Source organism: Sturnira hondurensis, unplaced genomic scaffold, assembly GCF_014824575.4.
Source record: "Sturnira hondurensis isolate 20B ecotype Veracruz unplaced genomic scaffold, ASM1482457v3 Scaffold0001872, whole genome shotgun sequence".
Classification (NCBI taxonomy): Eukaryota; Metazoa; Chordata; class Mammalia; order Chiroptera; family Phyllostomidae; genus Sturnira; species Sturnira hondurensis.
The window spans coordinates 8,121,550-8,141,634 of record NW_028074503.1 but is presented as its reverse complement, the minus strand read 5'-3'; the positions used below and the strand labels follow the sequence as shown (position 1 = coordinate 8,141,634).

Sequence of the window (20,085 nt, the reverse complement as noted above, 5' to 3'; positions counted from 1 at the left end):
AAATGAGTGCATCAGAAACTGTAGTACATTAACACAGTGGAATACTACGCAGCAGAAAGAAAGAAGGAGCTCCTATCCTCTGCAAGGGCATGGATGGAACTGGAGAGTATTATGCTAACTGAAATAAGCCAGGCAGTGAAAGACAAATACCACATGATCCCACCTATAAGTGGAATCTAATCAACAAAACACACATGTGAACAAAATAGAACCAGAGACATGGAAATAAACAACCAACTGATAGTAACCAGTGAGGCAAGGGGAGGAGATAAGGGGGAAAGAAGAGGAAGGATCAAGTCAAGGAACAAGTGTAAAGCACCTGTAGGCAAAGACAAAGGGAGGGGAGAGGACTGAAAGTGGACAGCGGGGTGTGAGTAGAGCAGGAAAGAATGATGGGAGGAAAAACAGAGACGACTGTAATTGAACAATAAAAAATAAATAAAATAAATAGTGCATAAATTATAATTAGCATTTGATTAATTTTAACTGTTATGTCCAGTAGTAGCAACATTTTCTTTCCTTTTAATAAAAATTAGTGTCCTTTAGGCTCAGGTCCCTCTCTTTCTTGTGTTTTCAGATCACAGAGAAATCTGTGACTACTATCTTACTTCCTCACTGGAAAGCTCATTTCATTGTAGTGAATTTCTATTTGTTAATAATAAGTAAATTAAACAACGCTTGCATTTTTTAGATCAATTTAATTCCCCTTGGGTTTCTGTCCATTGACCCTGCTTATAACCTCTGGAATTATATATTAAGCTAAATAATTCCTTTCTCATATGACAACTATTCCTTTTTTATTTCCTTTCATTACAATACTTCTGAATCATTTCTTCAATACAGATATATTTTCTCATGGCTTGTAAGAGATACATGTCTCAGATTGTCAGCTTTCAAAAAACCATGGGGCTCCTGCAGATATCTGAGGAGTGGATTTCCTCAATCAATGTCGTATCTTGTGTCTGCGCCTTCTCTATTAGGGGAGTATCATGCATGTCTTTTTTCTAGCTTCTTACTTTGTTGCTTACTCCCTCCTTCACCCAAAATGTCTCCACTTGCTTTTGTCAAAGAAACCAGTTGCGACAAACTCAAAGCTGCCTTGCTCCCTGCTGAGAGGAGAGGCTAAACTATTGCTGATGATCCCAAGAAGTGAGATGGCCCTTCCCACTAGTTAGATCCCACCACTGACTCTGACAAATGGGGGACTCTAAAACATTTCACAAAACATACAGCTAGTGTGGGGTGGGGGTGGAGGGAGAAGGAAGGATAGCTCACGGTCCAGAGCTAACTTTTAGCAGCTGTGTGCCATTGGTAATGTTTCTTTTTCTTTCTCAGCTTCTCCCGCTTCCACAAAAAGTTGCCTAATTATACCCACTTGGGTGACTTTCAGAGTTAAGAGACTCCAAGGAGACAATAGAAGTGAGAATGTTTATCGTAATTTCTGAACTGCTATAAGGTCACACATTGAAGGGAAAAGTTCGTATTTCTGATGACCTCATTTGATATTTTATACACAGTAAGTTTTTTTTTTTATGCACTTAGAATGCAACTCACTTTACTCAAACAATGATCATTTCCATATACATTTTTAGGCACACATCTATCTCATCAAGTAGGAGTAATGACTGCAATTACATTACAGAGTGCTACTCGTGAGTTTAAAAAAGTACACTTATTAATCTGAAGTATTCCTAGTTTAAACTCCAATGTTTTACATAGTAAATATTAGCCGTGAATATTATTTTGCTTTTTTCAGCTCCTCAGCAACTCAGCTCCACTGAACTCTCTACTTGCAGGTCTATTGGACTCGGTTTCTCAACTATTCCCAAGTAAATCAAGGAGTCACAAAAACACATGAGTACCTCATCCAGAAGGCTTCAGACTCTCTCACTGTCCTGCAGCTGGCTGGGGGCAACCTCTATATGCCTTTTCAGGCATCGTGTTTCCAGAATCACTCCTCATGGCGACTCAGACTTGAGGATCTCACACCTCCCATTCACTGCGACTTCTCCACCCTTGTTTCAAATGTAGGCTTGATTGTCTGCATCCAGCACAGCATAAATTACAAAACACTGGGTAACTGCCAGTTTGTTTCTATTCTCTACATCACCCTCTACTGACAAATAAAACCCTTCCTAGCTGCCAAACACCCTGTCTAGATGTTAAGATTTTACCTTAAAATCTAGGCTTTAGTCTTTTTATCATTGTGCCAATTTCTTGGATCCGTTATTCCGGAGGGCAATACCTAATAACACAACCTAGATTTCCACTGCTGTGTGAAAACCTTGTTTTTGCGTCACACTAACACAGTTAATATTTTCTTCTGTACTAACAAAGCTTCATAAAAATTAGACCCTATTTATAGGTCCACTTGTTTGAAACTCCACTGTCAACATCAGTTTTGATTCCCCAGCTTATGGTGGATCTAATACCAACCCCTCCAACCCAGTCTCCTGGACTTTTATATATTATTCATACATAAAATTGTTTATTCTTACATGTTTAAACTGCAATAACCTTCAAAGTACTCTCCACTTAATGTAATACAACTATCAAGATGTTTTTCCCACTGCCCAAAACTAGTTTTGAACTCACCCATTTTGATGCCTTTTAGTGCTTCTGCCATTTTTTGTTTCACCTCTTCCACATCGACAAAATATTTTCCTTTAGGGAATTCTTCAACCTGCAAACACAAGTTGCCTGGGGCGAGGTCGGGTGAATAGGGAGGGTGGGGCATGGGGACCATATTGTTTCTGGTCAAAAACTGGTGAACACTCAGTGTGCTGTGGGCAGGTGCTTCTAAATCACCCATTGTAAAATGAGAAAATGCATTGAAAGAGTTTTCTCAAAAAATTCTCTGAAGCAGAGCACAGCCTCTCACGATGCCACTAGCTGGTACACTGATACAGATGGGTTCCTAGAGCACTCAGCAAGGGAAGCCTATACTATAAGGGGCCCACCCTGCGGAAGATAATTCTGGTTTTAGCAGGTATGTACAAGTATGCAAATATTTTGTATTTGCATATATATTCTTTCCATACACACTAAAAACTCAGAGAATATCATAAAATATATTATAATTTCTATTTAAGGAGAAACATAATTTAAAAATAAATACTTAAAAAATCTGCTGACCCTTAGAAAACTTATTCTTAGGGACCAAGTATGAGCCCACATTAGGCTTGGTAATAACTAATATAATCTGTCTGTCATTCTAAAGATAACATGAATTCATTGAATGTACCCTTGCAAGAAAACAATATAAAAAATTACAAAGCACAAATGCATGTAAAATTCTTAGTACAGAATTAGTGAAGTTTGGCTCTTCATTTTTATACTAGATACATGAAAAAAGTGTGCAAATGTCACAATTTCTCTTCTGAAATTGCTTCAATAGCAAAAGTTAACTGTTTTACTGTCTTTCTGACAAATGTAATACCATAAGAATAAAAAGCCTTTTGAATATTTTACACAGATTTAGCCATCTGTTACATGGAACCAAAGAGCTCTATTAATCTATGAATTTAATCTGAATTTTTAAAAATAAATAACTCATATATTGAAGCAATATGTTCAGCAGTAAAAACCAGCAGAAGAAATGTTGGAGAACACTAAAACCATTGTGTCCATACTAGGTGATGGCAGTGATTTATTAAATGGCTCTATCAATTTGGAAACATTTAAATATGTGGTCATAACTGGTCTGTATTCCTGGAAGGCAGAATGTGAAGTAGTGCAGAATAGGCAATAGGGAATGGTGGAGCCTGTGGTGAACTGGAGACTGCATGCACCATCTAAAAACAATCTGCAGATATTTAGTTGCTGGATCATTTATTTGTACATTTATACATGTAACATGAACACAGAGACGCATGGCAACTCTGCTGACTAAATGAAATACAATAGATTGGCATCAAAAATGAGCAGCAAAATTAAGTTAATAAAGCAGTATTAGCCACTGTAAAGTCATAGATATTTCAATAATTGATTTATTAAAACATATATGGAGCAATTGGATCTGTCCAATTGTGCTACGAAAGTCATTTTCCTCACAGAGACAAAAAAGCCAAAGAAAATAAAGAAAAAAATGAATACCAAAAATGTTTTAAGTCATTTTGTGATTTGATCCAGAAGCAAATATGTTATAGATTTCACTTTAAACATATTTTCTCATTAGAAATGATTTCTGAATGTGTCAAAGCAACATTATAGAATTATTATGAGGCCATTGAATTATGAGGCCATTTCTTGAAGGTACTATAAGAACAACTTTATTGTGAAACAATCATGCATGTGTGCATGTGTGTGCTAGCGTACCTACCCATGTATATGTATATATGCAGACATTCTAAGGGAAGATTTATTCAAAAAGTAAAGAAGATTTATTATTTGTATTCCTCAAATAAGAATACAGTTATTTGCCAGTTTATAGAATTTACTGGATGATAAGAATCTTTGTAATGTTGTTTCTATGGTACTTCAGTTCTTTGAAATAGTCTATCTTCAATCTATAAAAAGTGCTGCTTTTTCTGAGTCATTCTCATAAACCCGGCCATTTATATAAAGGTCGACAAATAAATGTTCAGCATTATTATCTGATCTCACAGATGAAGAAAATAAGTATTCAAACATCACATCATGAATAGAGAGAATGGTGTGAATTTAAAATCATTGTCATGATTTCCAAGTGCTTGTTCTTTACTTATTCTGACTACCTTATAATATTTTGATTTATATTCACTATATTAACTGATTTTTGTGGTGTATTTATTTATTTTTCTTTCTCCTAGGTTGAGCTAAATTAGGAGTCATTTCTTAGATAATAGAATTTTTTTTTGTTTTTGTCTTTCAGATCTAATTATTTAGACTTGATTTGACTCAATATTTTGTCATAGTTTATCATTGTTTTATGGTTCATATAGAGTCCCTGTATTTTTGCAATAATTAAGTAGAAATAATTAACTTTGGAATGCTGAAGCCAATAGTTAATAATAAGATTATGTAGAGGCTGTCAAGAAGTGGAAATATGGCTTTCTCTAGAAACAGATATGTCAGATGCAGTGCAAAACTCCTCACCTCAATCGTGTGTGAGCAAAACACACATCTAAGACTAATTTATTTGTACTATTTTATAGTCAGTTCAGAATGCTGGAACCAATTGCCCCTCTCTGATTACATTTATTTTTAGAATTCATTTGGGCCAGATATTTAAAATATATATATTTTCTTTTTGTTGACACTCTGCACAAATCCACTTCAGGGTCTGTTCTGCTCTGTGATAGGACTGCTGATTCCAGGTAGTCAGAGGGGAAAGACGGGTCATTCAACATTACTGATGACTGTTTAAAGATCCCTAAACTATCTTCAAAGAGATTTCAAAGGTGGGTTTTTATCTCATGAAACTAAAATCAGCCTGACTGGGCAGATGTGACCTTTTGTCTCAAATTCCTTGTGAAGAACTGTCAAGGTGGAAAGCTGTATATTCAGGTTAGAAAGTTCTAAAGTTATAAATTTCCTGGGAGTTCATACATTTTGAATATTAAGAGTATTATCTAATTATGTGAGAATGACTTTGAAAATTAATTGGTGTGCTGTATTGCATTTTGGGGTAAAGAAACATTATTGAGTTACGCTAACTTTTCTATGTTTTCTATACTCATTTAACCAATGGAGGGCAGCAGCAGTCATTCACCCCCGCCCTGCCGGAGGCACATTGCTTCCCACCTGCACCAGGACTTGGATCACAGCAAATCAGAACCATGGCTGGTCTGTGGCCATTTGTTTGCATTTCTGTTAATGACCTCAGAGTCTTAAAATTGTTTCAGAAATCTGCCTACCAAGATCTTCCGAGTGAAGGGTTAGCAATGTAAAGAAAAAAGAAAATATCCCAAAGCTTCTCAACAAGTCTTCCTAAGACAATAACTTCAGGCATAATCTCAAAGCACTAAAACTGATGTAAACACTTTATTTTTTCCATAGGTCACAGCCACATAATTTGAGAAGTAGTATTTAAAAAATAATCCCAACCTAATCAAATCACATCTTTCTTGGGACAATATAATGCAAATACAATCAAGAAAGGGAGGGAGTGGGTTCTATTCTCACTTTGAAAACAACCTTACTGTGCCCACTCAGGTGTGCACAGTAAGGGGGTCTGAGTTCAGACCCCCCCTAATTAGACAGGGGGTCTGAACTCAGTTTCCCCTAGATAAAAAGTGAGATGGCAGCAGATATTTCCCCACTTTTCACTATTTTTATTACCTCCTTAATCTTTGTTTAATATATTTTATTGATTATACCATTACAGTTGTTCTATTCCCCCCCTTCATTCCCCTCCACCCGCACACTCCCTCCCCCACCATTCTCCCCCCCTTAGTTTATAACCACGTGTATCAAGTTCTTTAGATTCTATATTTCCCCCACTATTCTCGCCCTCCCCCTATCTATTTTCTACCTACCATCTATGCTATTTTCTGTGCCTTCTCCCCGCTTCTCCTCCTCCCACCCCCCTGTTGCTAACCCTCCATGTGTTCTTCATTTCTATGGTTTTGCTCCTGATCTAGCTGTCCTCTTGGTTTACTTTTGTTTTAGGTGTAGTTGTTAATAACTATGAGTTTGTTCTCCTTTCACTGTTCATATTTTTATCTTCTTTTTCTTAGATAAGTCCCTTTAACATTTCATATAATAAGGGCTTGGTGATGATGAACTCCTTGAATTTGATCTTATCTGAGAAGCACTTTATCTGTCCTTCCATTCTAAATGAAAGTTTTGCTGGATAAAGCAATCTTGGTTGTAGGTCTTTGGATTTCATGACTTGGAATATTTCTTTCCATCCCCTTCTTGCCTGTAAGGTCTCTTCTGAGAAATCCGCTGACAGTCTGATGGGTACTCCTTTGTAGGTGACTGTCCCCTTATCTCTTGCTGCTTCTAGGATTCTCTCCTGCATTTTAGTCTTGGCTAATGTAATTATGATGTGCCTTGGTGTGTTCCTTCTTGGGTCCAACTTCTTTGGCACTCTCTGAGCTTCCTGGATTTCCTGGAAGTCTATTTCCTTTGCCAGAATGGGGAAGTTCTCCTTTATTATTTGTTCAAATAAGTTTTCCACTCGTGGCAGTTTCTTTCCCCCTTCTGGTACCCCTATAATCCGGATGTTGGAACGTTTAAAGATGTCCTGGAGGTTCCTATGCCTCTCCTCATTTTTTTGAATTCTCATTTCTTCATTCCTTTCTGGTTGGATGTTTTGTTCTTCCTTCTGGACCATTCCATTGATTTGAGTCCCAGTTTCCTTTCCATCACTATTGGTTTCCTGGACATCTCCCTTCATTTCAATTAGTTTAGCCTTCATATGTTCCTCTAATTTATGACTATAATCAACCAGTTCTGTGAGCATCCTGATAAACAGTGTCTTGAATTTTGCTTCTGAGAGGCTGGCAATTTCTCGGTCGCTTAGAGTTATTGGCTCTGGGACTTTGAGTTCTTCGTGTGCCATCTTTTGGGCTGTTCGTGCCTGTTCCGTAGCAGGATCGGAGCCCTAGGTGTTCACCAGAGCAGGCCATCTAAGTCGCTGGGTTGTGACGCTGTATGTGGGGGCGGGGTCAAAGAGAAGCAATGGTGTCCCGTTTGCGTCTCCTGCACGGCCCCCACAGGTGCAGCAGCTGCCACCGTCACATTTTGTCCCACTGCACGCGAGTGTGCCACCGCCGTCAGCCCTTGCCCCCTGGGACCTGCGTGGTCTGTCTCACTGTGCACGACTGTGCGACCGAGGTCAGTCTGCTCCGCACCCCATCTGGTTCCGGGCTGCCTGTGCACCTAGGTTGGGGGATCTGTCTTGCCGGACCCTGCTCACTGCTGGCTCCACCCCTCTTACCGTCCCGTTGAACTGTTAGTGGTTTGTCGGACTTCCGTATAATTCAATTTTATGTTTTGTGGCTGTGTCTTTGTTCTTCAAACCTTTGTTGTATTCAAACTTGGTTGTGGGAGAAGGCATAGTGTTCCCACCTATGCCTCCATCTTGGCGGAAGTCTATTACATCCTTAATCTTATACCGAAAGACTAAATGAACTTTCTGGTTTGAATTTGATATTTTTGTTAACATATGATTAATTACATTTAAATCCTAGTTTTACTTGCTTTTTAAATTACTACAAATTTCTATCTACTAACACTAATTTTTAGAGCCCAGAATGCTTACCAACAAAATGTTATCCATTCATATATAGTATATATTTTACATTATTTATTTTTTAATAGTCAACACTTTTATCTCTAAATAAAATTTAATTTATTGGTATTAATATTCTTAATCCTATTGTAGTTTCAACATAGTTAAATGTTTTATCCCACTCATTTGAAGATAAGTTTCCCTAACATACACTACAGAAGTAATAATTTTTGTCTAAAGTACAAAAAAATTAATAGCTTTTCATTAACAGACTGGGACAGAATGAAACCTTTCTACAGGCATCATGTGAATCAATAGGTTAAAGAAATACACACTTAAAATAAGGAAGTTAATATTTGCTGGTTATCTCAATAAATAGCCATGTGTAAATTGTAGAAACATTATTTAAACTCTATAAAGTATTGATTGGTAAACCATTAGGAGAAAGGAAGAGTTCCTTTGCCACTTATCATAGACATTTCAGAAATGCTTTTCAATTCAACGGTAACAGCAGTGGATGCAATTGTTGATCATACTTTCCTGCTTGCTGGCACAATGTGCTGTATTTACCTTTTGATGCATAGAAATGTGACTGTACAGAGCGTCTATTCGACAATCACTTTTGTGACTTATAATGCAGTAATACATTTTAATATGAAGGAAGGGAAGAAATAGGGATCAATATTTCACATGTCTGTATGATTCAGCAATTCCTATAAAAAAGACAGCAGCGTGAATTTCAAAAAAGTAATTTCAGAAACTGGAGAATAAAACGGCGAAAAGGAAAAGGAAAGGATTCAAGGAATCGAACTACAAAAAAGGCCTGCAGTGAAATAGAGGTACACTTGGTCCTGGTCAAAGACATTTAATTTCTGAAAATTTTCCTCCCGTCATATAATATATCTGAACGCTCTCGTGAATTTCCTAAGATGGATAAACAGATAGGAAAGTAGGTAGGAAGGTAGATGATAGATAGATAAATAGATAGATAGATAGATAGATAGAAAGAAAGACAGATATATTGATAGGCTTGACATATATTTTTGAGCTCCTATTATATATGACATTGCCCTAAGCACTAGAAATATAGTAATGAAACCAGTAAGTAATTAAAATAAAAGAATAATAAAAATATGAAAACATGAATAGGAAATAAGTGATAATTTTGTAACGATATCCACTTGACTTACACAAACATTTTAAAGCAATGTGCAGACTTAGGGATTAATTTATGTATATAATAGTTTTATTATTTAATTGTTAATTGCTCTTTCAGTCAAAGGTATAAATACCATAATAAAGTCTTCCATCTTAATAACTCATTTGTACTGATTTCTATAGAAAATTACATTCTTCACCTACTTTTCAGAGGATGTTGTCTCTTTTATACCATAAATAGAGGCTTGCTTCTTCAGTGTTAGATCTGAAAAAAAAAAGAAAAGAAAAGAAAAGAAACTGATCTAAGTCCATGGTTTTTAATAGTCAAAGAGAAAAATATTAGCTAAAATAATGCTGCTGTTTATAAAAAGTTTTCCAATTTTATAGTTTATTTTTTAAAAAAGCTTTTCATTACTAGATAAATCTGAAACACAATTTTAAAAAGACTAAGAATGCCCTGACCAGTGTGGCTCAGCTGGTTGGGTGTTCTCCACAAAGCAATAAATAGGTCACCAGTTCCGTTCTCTATCAGGGCTCATACCTGGGTTGCAGGTTCTGTCCCCAGTAAGGACAGTTCAAGAGGCAACAGATCCATGTTTCTCTCTCACATCTGATGTGCCTCACTCTCTCTTTCTTCCTCTCTTTCCCTCTCTCTAAAAACAAATAAGGTCTTTTTAAAAATACCCAGAAAGGTACTGGCTGCTGTGGCTCAGTTGGTAAGTGCATCAACCCTCCCCTCCCAGTCAGGGAACACACACAGGTTTCGGGTTGGCTCTCAGTTCTCAGCCCACGTGGTCTTTATGTGTCTGGTGCAGATGAGAGGCAACCATTCCATATCAGTTGATTTCTCTCTCTCTCCCCCCACATTCTTCTCTCTCAAGAATCAATGAAAAAATATCCTCAGGTGAGGATGAACACATTTTAAAAAGACTAAGGATGTTCAATTGCTATAAAGTTGGAAGATCCAGATAAGTAATGTAGGTTTTATTTATACCAATGGATAAACTCCCCTGTGTTTTGTTATGGAAATTACTCCTTCAAAACCTTTAAGCTTAACGTTCAATAAGAAAGAGAAAGAAATTAAGTAATAAGAGTTTTATCTATGACTTTTTGTCAATGCAAATGTGATTTTAAAATCCATGCTAAGTTCTCTCACTTCATTAGTGACTGGTTCATGCCAGTAAATGGTGATGTGTATAAATTTTTGAAATATGTTTTAATTTTATAAATTGTACTTTGTGCAACTAATCACATACAGATAATGCTTTTCCAGCGTGAAATTTGTACCCCAGAGATACAATCAGTAGTATTCTGGGAAATTTCGACACCTGGCTTTCACGGAAGGGGTGCCGATTTTTCATGTTTGCTGATCTGCGTGGTATTAAAGTGTCACCATGTCTAACTTTGAACCACCAACTTGACATAACTGGGTGGGCATGGTGTTGAGATGAGATGTACACACTACACTCTGGCAGCCAGGAAGCTCTGGCTTCAGTGTATCACTGGATAATTTGATCAAATATAAAATGCTGCTGATTGCTTATCATTTTAGTCACTAGTAAGAGGAAAGAAAGTAATGCTTCCAATTAAATTATGACAAAATATTTTTTATTATCATTTTATTTATTTTTTTAAGTTTGCACTTATTGGAAAACCTCTTTCAAAGATCCTCTGGCCCCAAGAGGGTGCCCTATCCTGTGTTAGACATGAAAGGATAAGACAGAAAGACATGCATGTAGTATATATAGAGGGAAAATAGAAAGTTCTGAGTGAAGTGTGATAGATGCTAGACCTGGGTTCTGAACCACAGAAGTCTAAGTTTCCTTTCAGTTAGCTTCTGCTTGACACAAAAGAGTTGGTACAAAGGGACCTCAAAGACAGGACCTGGGAGTGTGCAGTGGAGAGAGGACAGTTGCCAAAACCTGACCCTAATTGCAGTTGGGTTTCTATCTTGGTGGAGACAGGATCAGGAGCAACAGAAATCACATGCAGACGAAATGTAAAACACCATATCGTGATTAAAATCTTAAAAAACAAAGCTCTAGAATCAATGAGATGAGTAGCTAAAATGATAGCAAACACAATATGTGCAAGACTCTGATGAACTCTAAACGTCTCATTCATTAAAAGCACGCTTTCGAGATTCGCAGATTCTGGTCTGGCTAATAAGGAACTGGGAAGTTGTCAGTCCCATCTTCAAAACAAGAAAAAAGATAAAGTAAAAGTCAAATACCCTACTTCGGCTCATCAAAGAATTGAGGTCACAGGACAAACTGCTGCCTTCAAAGATGAGAAACAGGTGATACAGAAATTCACAACTTACCGGAGCAAAACTTCCACTGGAACAAGTAAAACGGGATAGGAAAACTTTAACTGTAATCAGCTAATTGCTGGAGACTCACACAAGTATGAGAGTTAAAAACTCCAGGGGGTCCTGGTCTTAGGGGGTGTCCTACATTTTTGTGAATTTTGAGGAGAAATAAAAATAAATCTGTTTCTAGTTCTGAAAACAATTCTAACATTTTGGCTCAAGCTCTGCAGGACAATGGCAATGCCAGTGGAAGGAGAGCGTGACCCAAAAAGGTGGCACATTCAAGTAACAGATATTTGTTTAGATGAACTTTCACATGACCAGCCATATAACTTGCCTTTTGTGCTATTTTTCATCTTACCGGTTCAAAGATAATGATCAGGAAAAAAGAAGAAATATTACTTTATGTTATTTCTAGTCATTACTAACATCTCTGTGTTTCAGACTGAGCACCAAAAAGCAATCACTAGGTAAGCAGCAAGGTATTGTCTTAGTCACTTTCACAGCTTTGAGATTTAAGATAAATCAGCATCTAAAGGACTAAAACCACAAAAGAGAAACAGAAACACCAACATGGACTCTATAAAAATCAAAGAGCCCTGGAGAGCAATTTAATCTAAAGAGCATTTAGAATCTTGAAAAAAAAGTCACTGGTTACTGCTCAGCAGAGATACCAGCCTATCAAGGAGTCCAAGTTGTCCGGCAGCCTTCAGAACAGCATTGTCTTCAGGAAAATTTTAAGAGACCTCTTCAATTATGCCCTAAAACAGTTTCAGTGCTCAGACTTTAAAATGATCATGATGAATATTTGAAAAAGGTAAAGCTATTTAGTACAGCGAAGACTTTAAAATTGCTGTCAACTTCAATCCAAGGGGTAGAGACAAACTGCAGTGCTCCAAAGAATTGTTAAAGTAGCAGATTTTAAAAAGAGGTCTAGAAAAAAGTTTTATTTTAGAAAAAACAAGTTTGATTTTATTCTTAGATTTAGAGCTATTGACTTTGATTTTTAAAAATGCGTGAATCTGTTGTAGGCTTCTTTCTTTGTTTTTATTTTTTCACCAGTTAACCAGTTCTCTCTTTTGGAAGTGTTATACACTGTTACAGGCAAAAATGCACAAGTCTGTGAGTGCTCCACATATATCCCTCAATTGTGCTCCTTTTTTAATTAGATGAAATTTAAAACAACAAAATGCAGAGATAAATATAAGCCTCATTAGCGTTTGAATATGCAACTACTTCTAAGCGTAACAAAATTAATTACTTCAAGTTAGCAGATGGAACAGGTTACAGTAATAATTTAAACTAAAGCTAAAGTCTGAAAGGCCAGGAAAGAGTATGGGAGCAGGATATGTTAAACAGGTATTATAAAATGAAAGACATACATTGTTGAAATCAAGTTAAATACACATAATTTTTATAGTCTAAGACTTTTCCAAGCACTTTTTTTTCTGAAAGCCATATTTATAAACAGAGATTAAACACATTAACTGAATGTGTTTTTTTCAAAGTCTATATTAAATAGACCAGTAGCCAAGATGTGGAAAGCACAAGGCTACATCTAGCTCATTAAAAGATATGGTCCCAGTGCCAGCGACAGGCATTGTACTGTCTGGAAATAGCATCCATCATGGCCACATCTAAACATAGGAAAAGAATGAAGAAATAGATTCTCTAGGCTGGATGGGTCTTCACAGCCGGTGTACTCCCACCATGCTTCACCCTCACTCTCCTGCACTCTCACCAGGCTAGAGAGCCAATGGTTAACTTTTTCTTTAAAATGCATGATACGCTACCAAAGAGAAGAAAGCAATCTAATGCCTCTCCTAATACTACTTCCTGGCTTTTGAGAACTCATCATTCTCCATAAATTCTAAATTTATCATTTTTTTCTGTATGCAACTCATGTTGACTATAGAGAAATGTTTGTTTCAAGGTTTGCATAATAGTCCAGAAATAACCATGACATTTTTGGAAGGAACTGGATTAGATGACTGTCAAACTTGGGCCACAGGTGTGTGCATAGGTCAACCCTTCACAAGACTGTATTTTGGTTATTGACTTGGAAAAAAAGATTGCCTTGATTCTTGGGAAATGTAAGTAGAAATATTTCCCCAATAAAAGATAAAAATAAGATTATTCCAGAAGCAAGTTAGAAAGGATTCTTCTCTTTCAGGAAATGAAAGGGCCAAGGTCTGATTTTAGCAGGAGTAGTATTTAAATAGGAGTCACTTAGCACATCAGAGAAGTACCGATAAGTACAGATGCCTTCCCTGTCAGAACATGTGTGGGCTAAATTCACCAGTGACTGTACCAGTGGGCACCAGCTGACCTTCAGGCCAGATCATCAGCTCCAAAAAACCCAGTTATGCTTATTGGTAACAGCCTGTAATAGTACAATATCAAAGACAACAGCTTGAAAATACTGTTACACCAGGCCCCGTGCTAAGGCACTACTAAAAAAAAACTACACTTTTCAAGAGGAAACCATTCCTTCTCTCTCTTATCTTTAATTGACAATGTGACATTACCTGTTAGCTAATATTTTAAAATTTATCCTAAACTTTATATGAAGTTCTGAGATGCATTATTTTTATCATTCTTTCTAATGATAAAAAAGTATGAGTGTGCTTCTTAAATTATATAAAGAGCATATGTCTCATCTGTTTAGCATTGTGTAATTTTCTTTTCCCATCATGAGGCACATTAACGTTTAGAATGTAGTGGCCACTTTTTAATTTATTCATTCATTTTTTTCAGTAAATATATTTAAGCACTTACCAGAATGCCAGTCTCCAAATACTGAGTGAAACTACCAGTGAGAATCCCCTTCTCTGTGAGAATTTGTGAAAGGAATAATGCTGACCTTTCATATCTAAAGGCTAAATGTATTCATTTCTTCAGCCAAAAGCATTTGCTGAGTACTTATAAGTCTTCAAGGTGGGGTTGTGTTACAAAAGATACCATAATGCCTAGGTGCTAAGGTAGAAAAAAAAAAAAAAACACAAAAACCAGACAATAAGAAGGTGTCCTTACTCCTTTTACTCTTGATTCTTATTTCTCAGGTTTGCGCATTCACCACCCCACACAAAATGCTATCCTTCTGCAAGTGTCTGTGTCCCCCAAAACTGACTGCTTCCCTGGGGGAAGATTCAACCACCTACTAACAGTCTTTCCAACCCCTTAGGCCTGAAGTTGAACCCAGGACGTCAGTTGAACAGGAATGTGTGGCCGATTCTGCCCAGAGTGGAGCACGGGCTACAACCTATGCTGAAAAGATCCTGAGGGGGGTGAATTCTTAAATGACACATCTACTCTGCCTACACATTTTTTCTGACACCACAAAGTCTAATCTCGGAGGACAGATTCTAATCACGTAATGTAGTTACCATGTTCCTCCACCATTGTACAAAGCCTTAATGGGATCTGTCCTGCTCCTTTAAGGACCAGTGCCTCAGAAAAAAGTCATTCATATGAGATTTCTGATGCTCTGCTCATTCACTCAAGCATATATTGAATGAATAGAAATTGACTGCCTACCATATGTCAAAAACTGTTCTAGGTTCTGGGTATCAACAACCTCTAGAACATATATTTTTTTAATTTTTATTTTTTAAATTAATTTATTTATCTTTAGAGGGGAAGGAGAGAGGGAGAGAAACATCAATGTATGGTTGCCTCTAGTGGGTCCCCTGCTGGGAGTTGACCTGCAGGGAACCGGCCTGCAACCCAGGCATGTGCCCTGACTGGGAATCGAACCGCGATCCTCTGGTTCTCAGGCCCGCACTCAATCCACTGAGCTACACCAGCCAGGGCTCTAGAACATATTAATGCCATACTCTTAGAAGAAATTTCTTCGGATATCAATCAAGAAGAGCTACCAAGGTTTAAAGGAGCTAGAAAAGGCTGAGCTTGGAAAGGAGGCAACAACTACAACTACTGGAAGAGGAACACCAGGAGAGTGTTATGACATAGGGACAAAGGGAAGAGACTGCGTCAACATCTTTCTATGTAGGTAAAACATTTAGCAAGTAAAGAAATGGAAATTGTCCATTACTGCCCTGAAGATCATCAGCGACTTTGGTGAGAACTGTGTGGTGATGTCATGGGGGTTGAATCTAGATGGAAATGGGCTGAATATAATGGAAGATGAAGGAGACATTGTGAATGCAGAAATTCAAGGGCAAGAGAGGGAGAGAGCAGCGGATGTGTGAGGTTAGGTTAATGTATTTGTCCTTCAATTACATTTAAAAGGGGGAAGGTTCTAGTCGAGGAACATGTATGAAGGGCCCATAGTGTTGGACAGCAAGGTGGGGATTGACTGAGGGAGTGGGGGGTGGTGGGGGTGAGGGAGACCAATGGGGGGAAGATTGGGACAACTGTAATTGAACAATAAAAAAGGGAAGATTTTTACATATTTGAAAGTAAATATGGATTTTTCTCTTTTCATTTTTGGGAGATAATGAAAGCTGCCCTCATCAATTCAGCCATTCCAGTTCAGGATTTCCGTATTTTTCTACCCAAAGCCTGTTATTAAATTGTTTTGATTTAATAGTGTTTTCTGAGATTAAGAGGATAGGGGGGCCATTCAAATTTAGCACATTTAATACTCTCAAGGAGAATAGTGGGGAGACAAATATTTATGTCCAAATGAATTTGGATGGCATTAAACACTAGATGGAGAAATGGATATCACCCTGTGACAGTGGAGAGGAGGGAGTACCACTTGAAAACTAGGTCAGCATAAGCTTCCCTGAGAAATTTCTGTACAAAGACAAGTACATTTTATAGCCAAGAATAGGGCAATTCTGCGAGAATGGTATGCATGAAGGCATTGAGACTTTAAAAAATATTATATATTTAGAAACCGAAAGTAGGTGGATGTAATTTATGCAAATCCCTATATCTAGTGTGGAATTTTTTTTTAAATTGGAATGAAAGAGCTGTTAATGCTGGCCTTTGTAAATGAGCTGTGGAGCTTGACCTCTAGCTTGAAAAATCTGGGGAGCTACTAAGGGGTTTCAGAAGAATGACATCATTACCATCATCAATCATCACCATAGTCGTCATCATCACCATCATCATCGAAGCTAATTTATCTCATTCTGTGCCATGCACACTTTCGTGCACTGCGCATGCATTATCTCTTGTAATCCTCTTAACCACACGCACAGGTAAGTACAATAAGTATTTTATCCCCCAGTTAGTTATTTGGAAAATGCATCTATTGATTACAGAACTGAAGTTTGGAACTGAATGCCACAATCTTCACCAGTGCTTCCCACAAAAGGCAGCCACCTTTACCACCACACTCACTCAAAGATGGGCCCTGTGGGGCTCTGCCTGCTTCTTTACATTGATTCCATCTGCAGCAAAGTCTCACAGTTGAGCTTCTGGTTCCTGGACTGTATTCCTGTGTCCAAGCTAAGGGGAAGACTGGCAGAAACCACATGTAGATCCTGCCTTAGGAAGGCAAGATTCATCATTTGGAGCACTCAACAGAAGAGAGTTTTTACAGAGTAGCTGGAGAAGCCAAAATATGTAGCAAATGGTCTCTAAAGCCCCAAAAGATATTGCAAAAATATAAGAATTTGGCATTATAAAGCCTTTTTCTCATAAGGAAGTGAAATGGTATTTAAAAATGTACATTTGGCTCTTTTTCTTCTCTGGCTGCTTAAAGATCAGCCACCCCCATGAATGACACAGAATTATCCAGACCAGGAAGTTCATGGTCAATAGACTACTGAGCAGGAAAAAAAATGGCCACGGATATCCTTCACCCTGGGAAGGCAACAGTACCTAAGAGAGAAATTTAGGGAAGACTAGCCACAATGTATAAAACCAAACCAGATGTCATCTTTGTGTTCGGATTCAAAACCCATCTTGGTGGTGGCTTTGGGGTGACTTATGATCCCTTGAATTACACAAAGAACAAGGGGCCCAAACATAGACTCACGTGACATGGCTTACACGAGAAGACCTCAAGAAAACAGAGGAAGGAAGGCAAAAACAGAATGAAGGAAGTCAGGGGGCCTGCGAAGGCCAGTGTGGGTGCTGACAGAAAGTGAGTGGCAGACAGGACAACAGGAGTAAAGGTTCTTTGGTGACTTCAAATGTGGTGTCGTTGTGCAGATTTTTCTAGAGAGGATTCATAAACTAAGACCTTTTATGTGAAAAAAAATGTATGATTGGAGTCAGATGGTCCAAGGTGGGACCCTAGCTCTGATATGCAGTAACCATGTGACTTCTAAATGTAATGTAAAGTGTTAAGGCTTAACTTCCTCTTCTATAAAATGATTTGCCATGACATGTGGCTATACAGATAGGGAAAGATGCTAATTTTTAAAAAGCAATACTTTCTGCATTTTAGGGCCTAAGCTGAAATCCGTCTTGGGTAAGCCTTTCTTGTGAATCTTCAGTAGTACAGGGGTGAGGTGAGGGTCTAGCTCTTCTTCTTTTAAAAATATGAATATCAGGAGTAACCCACGTGTACATACTTGACACAGGACTCTAGGAATTGATTTATGATGATCTTTCTTTTCCTCTGAAAAGATGATAATTTTTAAAGCTTCTCCTAGTGACTTAAAGAGGGCTTGCCTGATGTGCCAAGTAAAAAGAGGATTTGTATCTTATTTGGAAGCAGGAGTGTGGGGGCAGCCTAGACCTCAAGAACCTGGAGGCAGAGTAGAGAAAAGGGGTGGGTGGGTGTCACTCGAAGGAATGGCAGAGGCACGGCACTTAGGAGCAGTTACATTTTCCTTACAAAGACAAAACCCTTTGCATTTGTACTGGTATCTTAAAGATTTATTTAAGTCTATTTTCTGCACTACCTTGTGCCCAATGTGCTACTGTGATTGCAGAGAAGCACTTGTGCCCAGCCTCGGGACAAAGCTGACTAGGGAAGCAGCGTTACAGGTTGGAGTCCCTGTCACCAGATGGTCACAGAGCAGACTGCCAGCTTCAGAGGAGTCCAAGAGAAGGGACAGGAAACGAGCAACAGCAGGAATAGACGGACCCTTGCGGGGACTGCTCAGAAATAACTAAGGGGAAACCAGACCTTCTGTGCTCGGGCAGATGGGCAGGAGCCCGCACTGGTGGTGCCCACCGAATCCCCTCCGACTGGTACACAGTCTCTGTGCAACTGTCTCCCAGCTCAGGGCACTTTGTAGCTGACTGCTTGTACCTGCCACAGCAGAGGACTGGCCGCCTGGCACTCGCCCTTATGGAGAGAAATAGGCGGGGAGTTATGCCCACAGCCCAGTCAGGATCCCTGACAGTGACTGACTAGGATGAGAGACAGACCCTCTTCTTTGCCTCTAGCCTGGATCCAAGTGTCAAGACACTGCAGAGCTCCTGGTAGGTGGGGACTGAGTCTGGGATTCGGCTGAGGTCACACAAGAGCTGGGCTGCTTCTCCCACTTTACTTCTTGTGCTTTCTCCTGGGAAGTGTCCTTCACAGACCACTTGCACCTTAATCCTTTCCTCAGAGACTGCTTCTGGGAGGACGAAGGGAGGACCACCTCTGCTTAGTGTGGTCTGTGACTCAGAGTTAGACCCCCATTATTCAGGAACTTAGGAGCCTTGGGTTGGATTTCATAAAGATGCCTAACATACAGTTAACGATGGCTAATCACATCTTCTTTCACACACATTTCTTCAAGTTCCTGTATGGAACCTTAAATTATCAATTCCTGTTCTCTCATTAAAATGGTCATAGTTTTTGTACTGAGTCATAGCACAAAAAAAGGCACAAAAAAAGAGACTGTCTTTGTTTACATTTAAAAATAAGGACATTTATAGATGTGAATATTTAAATCATATTTAAATAGATTATAGATGTGAAAATATTTTAGAAATAAAAATTAGAGGAGTGTTTTTTAAAATTTAAGAGGATTTAAAAATTCAAAAGCTCTGTTTTATAATATTAAATATATATTAGTTATATTTTTACTTATCATGCCCTTTGTTTGTATGATAAATATCTGAAAATCCAGATATGAAGTTCTTGTTGTTTCAAGGAAAATAAATATGGTGTTTGCCAAAGAAATAGACACAACACTTTGTATAACCTTTTACACTAAATATAGACATGTTTTCTTCCTTCTTGCCAACAAATGACTAGCTCTTGTATTTGTTTTGAATATCTGCAGGCAATAACTATATGTGTGTGTGTGTGTGTGTGTGTGTGTGTGTGTATACATACATATATATATATATACATACACACAAATGAATTTACACTAACTACTTTATAAAACTGAATTTTAAAAGTGGTATCATTAATATACCAGCTCCCCCATCATCTCTGTCTTTCTTCATGTACAACACCACAAACCTATTAAACACAGATCCTGTGAGTAATGTAATAGTACTCTTTTCGATATACTTGTTTACTATTATTTATTATCAATTCAATTATTGACAAAAATGAAGCTTATATATCAACCTGATTACCACT

The 20,085-nt window shown here is 38.0% G+C and overlaps 2 pseudogenes; one reads left to right on the top strand and one right to left on the bottom strand.

The window, feature by feature from the left end:
• The window catches only part of LOC118980107 (40S ribosomal protein S7-like), a 67,689-nt pseudogene extending 50,980 nt beyond the window's left edge, over positions 1 to 16,709 (bottom strand).
• A 30-nt stretch (positions 16,710 to 16,739) lies between these two features.
• On the top strand, positions 16,740 to 17,695 carry LOC118980104 (40S ribosomal protein S24-like; annotated as a pseudogene).
• Positions 17,696 to 20,085: the final 2,390 nt, after the last annotated feature.